Source organism: Zonotrichia albicollis, chromosome 1 (assembly GCF_047830755.1).
Source record: "Zonotrichia albicollis isolate bZonAlb1 chromosome 1, bZonAlb1.hap1, whole genome shotgun sequence".
In the NCBI taxonomy this organism is placed as follows: Eukaryota; Metazoa; Chordata; class Aves; order Passeriformes; family Passerellidae; genus Zonotrichia; species Zonotrichia albicollis.
The window spans coordinates 147,103,745-147,112,958 of NC_133819.1; the positions used below are offsets into that span (position 1 = coordinate 147,103,745).

The 9,214-nt window shown below is 47.9% G+C and overlaps 1 protein-coding gene across 1 annotated transcript in view; it reads right to left on the minus strand.

Annotated features, from left to right (window-relative positions):
• Positions 1–8,699, minus strand: part of ST3GAL1 (ST3 beta-galactoside alpha-2,3-sialyltransferase 1) — an 80,496-nt gene extending 71,797 nt beyond the window's left edge. Inside the window, exon 1 of the mRNA XM_074557358.1 lies at positions 8,476–8,699. The gene's annotated coding sequence lies outside the window, so the exon portion shown is untranslated. The remainder of the gene's footprint in view (positions 1–8,475) is intronic.
• Positions 8,700–9,214: the final 515 nt, after the last annotated feature.

Genomic DNA, 9,214 nt, shown 5'->3' on the forward strand with positions numbered 1-9,214 from the left:
GCCAGAAAGGACAGGGAGCTGAGAGGGGGCAGGCCTTCACTCCAAGTTCTCAGCCATAAGTGTGTCCTACAACACCACACACTTGTCCTCAGGGGCAAAGTTGAAGTGTCCCTGGCTCTCCTGTTGTCTTGGTTCACTCTGATCCTGGCACACAGAGAACAAAGCCTGGGAAGGAAGGGGGTTGGTGGAAGCTGTAGGAACAGCCTGTTTTCTTCAAGCAAGGACAATTTGAGGAAACAGGGTGGATGAGAGGAAGTATGTGCACAAGGACTCTGCTGGTTTTGGCTGGGATAGTTAATTTTCTCCACAGTAGCTGGTATGGGGCCGTGTTTTAGATTTGTGCTGGGTGCACTGTTGATAACACAGGCATATTTTCATTATTGCTGGGCAGAGCTTACACAAAGGCAAGGCCTTTTCTGCTCCTCAGCCCACCCCACCAGCGAGGAGGCTGGGGGTGCACAAGAACTGAAAGAGGACAGGACAGCTGACCCCCAGGTTATCACAGCATACAGCATCATAGGCAGCACAGCAAGATGGGAGCAGAAGAAAAGGAGGCACACTGAGTGTGATGGAATTTACCTTCCCATTCACCATTATGTGGGATAATAAAACAAAAAAATCACCCTGGTTTCCTGGGGATGGCTAAACAGCTGCCTGCCCATGGAAGTGATGATTGAGTTCCTTAGCTTGCTTTGCTGGCCATGTGCAGCTTATGCTTTACATATTAAATTTGTCTCAACCCATGAGTTTTCCACTTTTACCCATTGCAGGGAATGTGAGAGAGTGGCTGTGTGGGGTTTAGCTGCTGTCTGGGGGGTTAAAGCATGGCAGGGAAAAATCCTGAAGAGCAGGATTAAAGAGCATTTCAGTACCTACTCAGGAAGGAGAGAAAGAGTGATGAAACTCGAAAAAAACTCTCCTGAAGCTCTGAAGAAGCTCTCAGGATCTCACACACACTTGGTACTTCCCATCACCACATGGCAGACATCAGAATAATCTTGGTGGAGCTGACATCTTGCTGCCTATAGCTGCTATCTTGAAGCAAAGCCATATCGTGATCCCACAGCTGTGTGCCCTGACCAGATCTTCTCCATGAATCCACTGCAGAGTCCCCACTTACACCAGCAAGCCAACCACAGGCATTTCTGGCAGCCCAAGAGAAGGGAGCTGCCTTTTACCAAACTTATAAAGGATCCTCACATTGCCCTCCCAATTTGTTTTCTTCCTCTTAGCACCAGAAAAGACAATTTTGGTTTCCCGATGATATTTTATAAGGGCCAGTTTACATTTCAATATTGCTTTTCTAAGCAAGAGAAGTTTTTGCAAGGGTCTGTTTAACTCCTGACATTTTACAAAGGGTAATGCAGTTCTCCCTTTTATTTCTGTGCTGCCATTACAGCACAGCCTCCAGAGCACAAGAGAGAACTTCATCACAACATCACAACAGCAATATAACACAAAAAAGATAGAAAAATATTAGGAAGTGTCCAAAGGAGAGCTGTGAAACAGTGAAGGGCCTTGAGGGGTGGCCATGAGGAGCAGCTGAGGTCACTTGGTTTGCTCACTGCAATTACAGCTTCCTCAGGGGGACAAGAGGAATTACAGCTTCCTCACAAGGGGAAGAGGAGGGGCAGGCACTGATCTCTCAGGTGATCAGTGACAGGAGCCAAGGGAATGGCCTGAAGCTGCAGCAGAGGAGGTTCAGGTTGGATATCAGGACAAGGTTCTCCCCCAGAGGGTGGCTGGGCACTGGAACAGGCTCCCCAGGGCAGTGATTGCAACACAACCTCACAGAGCTCAAGGAGCATTTGGACCACACTCTCAGGCACAGGGAGGGTTCTTGGGATGTCCTGCACAGGGGCAGTTCCATGATCCCTGTGGATCCCTTCCAAGCAAGGATGTTCCATGATAACTTGCACAGTTCCAGTGGCTGTGGCATTTTCAGCTGCTGCCCATGCATCAGTGTCCTGCCTGCAAATTTAGTTTCTACCTGCTTTGTGCTCTCACCAGTGCTGCTGCTTGATCCCCTGGAGATATCCAACAGCCCTGAGTCTGAAGGATGAAGCTGAACATTTGATAGTGGGCAAGCAGAAGTTCATTTTCACTCCTCAAGTTAAAGTTTTAGGCTAGAATCAAGCCAGCTGCTTGAGAGGAGCAGGAGATCTGTTTTAGCAGCAGAGTGAAGCCACAGGAGACCTGATCAAAAAGTCAATGCTTCTCCATAAAGGCAGATTTTAACTGAAGGGGAAAAGCAGAGGATACAGCAGCTGAAAAGAGAATAGAGATCAAGAAGGAAGAGCTCTAATTCTTCTAATAAGCACTAGACCGAACAACAGGAGAGATCCTTTTCTTACTTGAAATATATAGAATTGGCCCTGAAGAGAAAAACAGGGTAAACCTTCCAAAGAATAATAACTTCACTACAAAAATAGTTTCAAAGAGAAAAGAAACAAAACCCCAGATTCAGCTATAACATCAGTATTGCCATTGGCTGACAAACTGTGACAATGCAGGTCACATCAAATTCAGAGGAGTCATTCTGACATCTCTGAAGGCAAACTTGGTTCTTTCAAAATGAGTGATTTTGACTACCTGAGAGGTTTGAAATGGACCTGGAATTAAGACAAAGTATCTAAAAGTAGCAATGCATCACTTTCTCAAAATCATAATTATTTTGACCTACCTTTGCTTAACCAGAAATTGCTTCAATTCTATGTAAATGAGCATTTTTCTCAGTATTGTCACCAAAAAAAAAATCTGAGATAATTTGCACAAACTGATTTAAGAGAAGCTCTAGTAAAAGAAGGATTAGATGCACAGAGCAACAGCATTTACAGCCAAAGTCTTGCAGTAATGCAGGCTGCAGGTTCCCTAGAAGGCATCACCACCTCCCATCAAGCCAAAGGAATTTAAGATACAGGCATCACATCCTAGCAGCTTTGGATGAACTCCAGAGCGTCAAAAAAATCCCCAAAACTGTCAGGTCAGCTCTGATTCAAGTTGCAGGTAGCCCTACACCATGCTCTTTACACAGGAGTTTGTAGAAGTCTGAAGGTGGATAACACAGGTCTCTGCTTCAGTTCTATTCCCAAAGGACTGTAGGACTCAAACTGCTGTTTCAATCCAAATATACAGATGACAACTTCCAATTTGATCTGTGGTTTTGCATGCCAGGATGCAAGAAGTACCTTAGAATTAATTTTTTTTAATCCAAACCTGGCCACATGCACTGTGCTTTGAATTTGAGCTGGCAGTGGGAATCTGATACCTTCCTAAAAGAACTGGAGATGATGCCTTCTGCTTCCCTGGCAGGGTCATATTAACTGAGCTGGCAGATTTGATAGAATTATATTTCTTTTTCGAGCTGGTACAACACTGTGCTGTGTCAGCACACAAAGTATTTCAGATAAGTAAGATTAAGTTCCTGATTGAAGATCCAGCCTCTAGAAATAATGCAGTGTCCTTTAAAAGGAAAAACCTCTGCTATGTTTTGGTGTACCAAAGCTCTAAAAACAAAAATAAATTTAAAAAATCCAGAACTCCATGGCTCCTGAAAAAATGTCAGCAGCAACTATATAGTCCAGAGACATTTTAAAATTGCATCAGACTTAATATCTCAGTGTCACTGTGCCAGTTTTTTACTCTGCAGAACAATCCTCCAAAAGGGTGGCTAAGGAGATCACTGCAGGAGCTTTGGGGATACCAGAAGGATGTGTGGTCACCTCCACGCCAGCAGCAGGTGGCCTCTGTCAGGCACCAGCAAGGTGGGAAATGCTGTGCTTGGACCCTGTGGGCTCTAACATGTCACCCCCTCTTGGTCATCCCCTCAAATCTTTTGGGATGGAAGGCCAGAGTGCTGAGCCTGCACTGAAAACCTGAAAAGTTACTATAAAAAAAAACAAACCAAAAAAATCTATTGAAATGATGCCCTCAGAGAATGACAGCTACACTTCAAACATTTGTCACCAGGTGTAGGTTTCAATCACTTGTGTTGTGTCTCTGTTGCATTCTAGGACACCTTGCAATTGCTTGGCAGAAATAGCTGTGGGACTGGCCCAGAGAAACAGATGTGGCTTGATGAGGTTAACAGGTTTCCTGAAATAGCACAACTCCTGTCTGCTCAAAGGTTTGGTCACCTCCTACACAGGGCACAAATCTTCCTCAATCCCCATCAGTCCAGATGAAGCAACCTAATCACAGCACTTCAAAGTGAAACAAAGCCAGGAAAGATTTGCTTTCCAGCCTCCTTTCCCCCAGAATTGCATTTTAACAATTACTACAGTCTCTACAATTGATGACATTCCTAATCTTATCTCATGCTTCAGAGCAAGCTTCTACCTATACTATGGGTGAGCTTCTTTTAAAGAGCTCCCTGTCTGTCCAGGCCTCCCATTTTCCATATTCCACAGCTATTTCACAGCTTCAGGGGGGTGTGACTTGAAAGAGCTTTTCAGAGTTTTATGGGACATTTTACACAAAGTGACTGCTACTTACAAATCCAAGTATGGGACACTTGGCACCAGTGGGAAGAGGAGGTTGGGTAAGAGTGGGAAAGGTGACCAGAAGGGTGACAGCAGCTCCTCTGTGGCTGCTGTTAATTACTGCCAGGTCAGTCCAGAGCAGTTATCAGGACAAGAGGAGTCACAAGAATTGACAACTTTGAACAACTAACAGACATACGTTCTGAACACAGACCGCTTATGTTGATAAGTTTATCTATTTAATAAGAGAAAAGTCCGCGCCCAGAAAACTCACACAGCTCCCACAGGGTCAATTCAGCTGCCAAACCCATTTCAGGTGCCACTTGGACATCAAACCCACCCTCCTGAAGCCTCAAATACCACACCAAGTGTCAGAAGACAAGGACAGCTAGCCCAGGGCAGTTCACACAGCACTAAAAGCCCACAGCTGAGGAGCCAAGGTCCCTGAGGCCTGGTAGGAGATCCCAGCTCCCTTAAGTACACCCATGCTGGGTGATACAGGCACCTGCTGGGCAGTGAATCCCAGGCTGGCCCAGAGAGGGATGCAGACATGCACTGGATGGGATGCAAAGGCAGCTGTCCATCCCACAGGCCCCCCATTCCTGCAGGAGCAGAGAGGCAGATGGGAGCTGCCACATCCCTAGGCCAGCCATGGCCTCCCCTGCTCTGCTGGCTGCTGCCACAGGCACTGGGGCAAAAAAAGCAACACAAACATTCACAACAGCATTCTGCCTGCAAGGCTGCATGTCCTGCACAGGAAATGTCTGCCTGGGTCAAGGAGCTCTCTCCCTGTTGTAAGCAATTCCTCTGAATTGTGAGCTGGCAGATAACCCCCGAGTTTACTTTCAGCTTGCATACCTGTGAGTTAGATTTTCATTTATCAGTTAGGAGGCACACCATAAACATCACAGACAGGCTTTGATGCAGTCAGGCAAGACTGCAGCAGAGGGGGTGAAGTATCTCTGCCATACTTCACCTTAATTCCTGAACTCATTACCATGTTTTAATAACCTATATCAAGAATGTCAGATCAGTTCAAAAGGTATCTGCCTCTCTGCTCCTTGCAAGCTTGATTGAACACAGGCTGTTTAGCAAATATTTTATAGTAAATAAAAAATTTATGGTAATATTTATATCAAAATGTAAAAATTATTAGTACAAAGCTAACTGGGCTTGCACTGAAAGGTTCCACCAGAGTATCTTGGTAGAGGGGCTGGTTATTAAAAATAATTCTTTCACTTAAGAAGTATTGTAGGTGAAAACTTTACCCCCTGCTTCACCAGTTCATCTATCTGCTGCTTCAGATGAGACACCAACAGCCCTATGCAGCCTTCTGCAAAGTATAAATGATACAGAATAATAGAAAATTGATTAAGTCTGCTATGAAAAAGAAAAAAGTTGAAGAAACTACATGTGACAGTGTTGAAACAAGACAAAAAATGCATCCTTTTCAGAGTTCTCTCAGCCAGAGCCATGAAAAGCTCCACCAGGTGGTGGGATTATCAGCACTCGAAATATGCTGTGGAGCTGAGTTTGCTCTCTCTGCTTTGCTTTTTAAAAGCAGGTTTGTGCTTCACTACACTTTTGAAAATAGGTGCAAAAGATGTTCCAAGTAAAAATTTATTTCTACTATCATTTAATGGCAGCATTTGCAACTCACTTGACATAAAAGATGCTTTTATAACCTAGAAGATGGAACTGCCATCTGCATGACCTTAATTTCCTCTCAAGCTGCTCCCAGTTTTACATAAACAAAAAAGAAAATTGATAAGCACATACCAAGTCTTACATGAAATTATGGTTAGTTTGAAAAGCGACCTTCCTCAATTGAGAGGCCATTACCATTAGCAGGATAATCAAGTTTGGAAGAAAAACTGTAAAGAAGTTCTCAAGTTTGTTTCTGGCAGAGATGTGTGACAAATTCATCCACACAGGGCGGCTCGCTGTCTCCCCTGCATAATCAGACAGTGCACTGAGTGAGCCAAAAGAATAAGTAATACAATTTCTCCCTTCGTTTGCACTTTCAGAGACAATGCTTCTACACAATACTAAGCAGAAAGGTAAAATAAATGTGCATTAGCAGAACTGTAGTTTAAAAACTTAGTGGTAACTTAAAAGCTGACTTGGCAGAACCATATACTGGGACTTTGGTGAGGAACAGGACTGAAACCTCCTGACACAGAAATGTTACTCCACAGCAGCACCAAAACAGAGTAAATGAAGTGAGAAATCAGCAGAGGAACAGAACACCAAACTCAACACAGACCTGGGGCTCTATGAGCGGGGTGCTGGGGCTTTGCTGTTTCCAGGATAATCAAGAAAACACATGCTACTCTCTAATAAACAAATTCATTCTCTTTATTCACATCCAACCATTCCCTCCTTCACCCCGCTGGACATGTGCTCAAGCAGATTAGAAACTCTCAGTTTCCCAGAGAGGTCCAGAAAGGACGTTAAGCACAGCCGTGCCATGCAGATAACACCCTGCCTCTGCTGAAAGCAGCAAAGGGAGCCCAGAGCCACCCCGGCTTCTTCTGACACCCGAGCAGCTCTGTCGAGGCACTGAGCACAGTGGGCAGAACATCTCTGGCTCCGGACTGGGACAGAAAAACTGAGGAGGGCTGAACACGCTGTCCTGGGGAAGGTGCTGGCTGGCATGGGGGGCACAGGATGCTGTGGCTGTAACAAGCCAAGTGCTTCCAAGCAAGTGCTTCACACAGAGCCACCCCTCCAGCTGAAGCTGTGTAAATAATACACGGGAGAAGTGTGCTGCTAATTGAGTACCTCCCGAAATGCCAAGAGGCAGGAAGACTCCAGTTAAAGGCAACTCTTCATTTTAACTTGTGTCACTGAAGAGCACTAAAGTAAATGAACTCCTGAGGACAAGATCAAAGCAGAATAAGAGACTCTTTTTTTATATCCTTGAATCTCCTGTCCCTTTTGTACACTGAAATTTAATTTCCTTTTCAAAGAGAGGTTTTGGAGCTTATGAAAATTGACCCAAAAGATTACAAGGGCTTTGTCACCCTTCCAATCTCTCTGAAAGATCCATAATTAGGGAGGTTTTTTCCTTCAACATATGTGCCCAGCAGACAAATATATAATTCAGACTTACAATTACATGAAAGAGTTATTTTGGTATGTTGGATACATACAAATCCAGCCGTTACAAAGAGTTGGAAAATATTGTGTGCCTCAAATGAGTAAATATACACCAAAATATACATCAAGGCATTTTCTTTTTTTTTACTGGCTTGTTTTGATTTGTGCCAAAACTACACACAATCACACTAAGGACCTGGGATAGATGTTCGCTGCTGAGATAAATATAACAAGTACAATAAAAGCAAACGAAGAGTATTAATTAAGCTCCTCTAGAAATTCATTCTGCAAGGAGGAATGTGCGAGCGGATACCTACGACAGCCAGTCTGCTTTTTTGCCCTCTAACGGAGTAACATCGGCTTTGCTCCTCCGGCACAGAGCTTACAACCCAGGGGAGAGGGAACTAACCCAGCACAGCCGGGGCGCGGGGCCGGTCCCTCCCGCTGCTCCCTGCCGGCGGCGGCGCTGGGCAGGACCGGTCTGTGGGGCAGCTGCAGGGGGTTCGGGGCGCAGGACCGGCCCCGTGGGGCAGCTGCAGGGGGGTTCCCGGCGCTGTCGCCCCCCGAGCATCGCCCAAAGGCGGCCCCTTCTCCCGGAGCCCATCCCGGCACCGCCACCTCCCCTCTGCCTCCCTCCAGTGGGGAAATCCCGGCTGGATGGATGGGGAGAAGCCTCCCCGCTCCGGAGCGCCGGGGGATGCTGCGAGCAGCGCCGGGGCCGCCCCTGTTTCTAAAGCACAGAAATAATTTTTATCAAAAACCCCAACAACTCAAGAGCCGAGTGAGGAGTCGGGGGCGGGGAGGCTCCCACCGCGCCTTCTGCAGCAGCGGGGATTCGCAGGTGAGCAGCGAGGAAGGACGGGAGAGAGGGACGGGGTCCCGCGGTACTCACGGCGGGCTGAGGGGGGCCGGCGGGCGGCCGAGCCCCATGGCCGGGGGCACGGACGGGCGGGCGGTCGCTGCTGTGGTGGCTGCTGCTGCTGCTGCCGCCGCGCTGTCTGTGTGTCGCGCTGTCTGTGTGTGTCCGTCTATCGGCCGGGCCGAGCTGCTCCGAGCGCCCCGTCCCTCCCCTCGCTCCCTCCCCGGCGCTTCCTGCCCGCTCATATAGCGCGCCCTCGGCCACGTGGACGGCGCGGGGCCCCGCCGGCTCCTCCTCGGGGCCGGGCCGGGAGGGGCGGACGCCCCCCTACCACCACCACCACCCCCTCATCACCTCCCCTCATCATCCCCCGTCATCACCCCAGCACCCCCAGCTCACCCTCCTCATCAACCCCATCTCACTCCCCAAGCACCATCCATCGCCCCCATCTCACCCTCCTCATCAACCCCATCTCACTGCCCAGGCAACCCCCCATCACTGCCCCCATCTCATCCCCCCATCAATCTCACTCTCCAAGCACCCCCCACCCCAATCATTGCCCCCATCGCCCCCATCTCATCCCCCCATCAATCTCACCCCCCAAGCACCCCCCACCCCAATCACTGCCCCCATTGCCCCCATCTCACCCCCTCATCAACTCCATCTCACTCCCAAGCACCCACCCTGTCCCCCATCACTGCCCCCATCACTGCCCCCAGCGCCCCCATCTCGCCCCCGTTCCCCTCCCATCGCCTCCCCCGGAGCGGGGCTG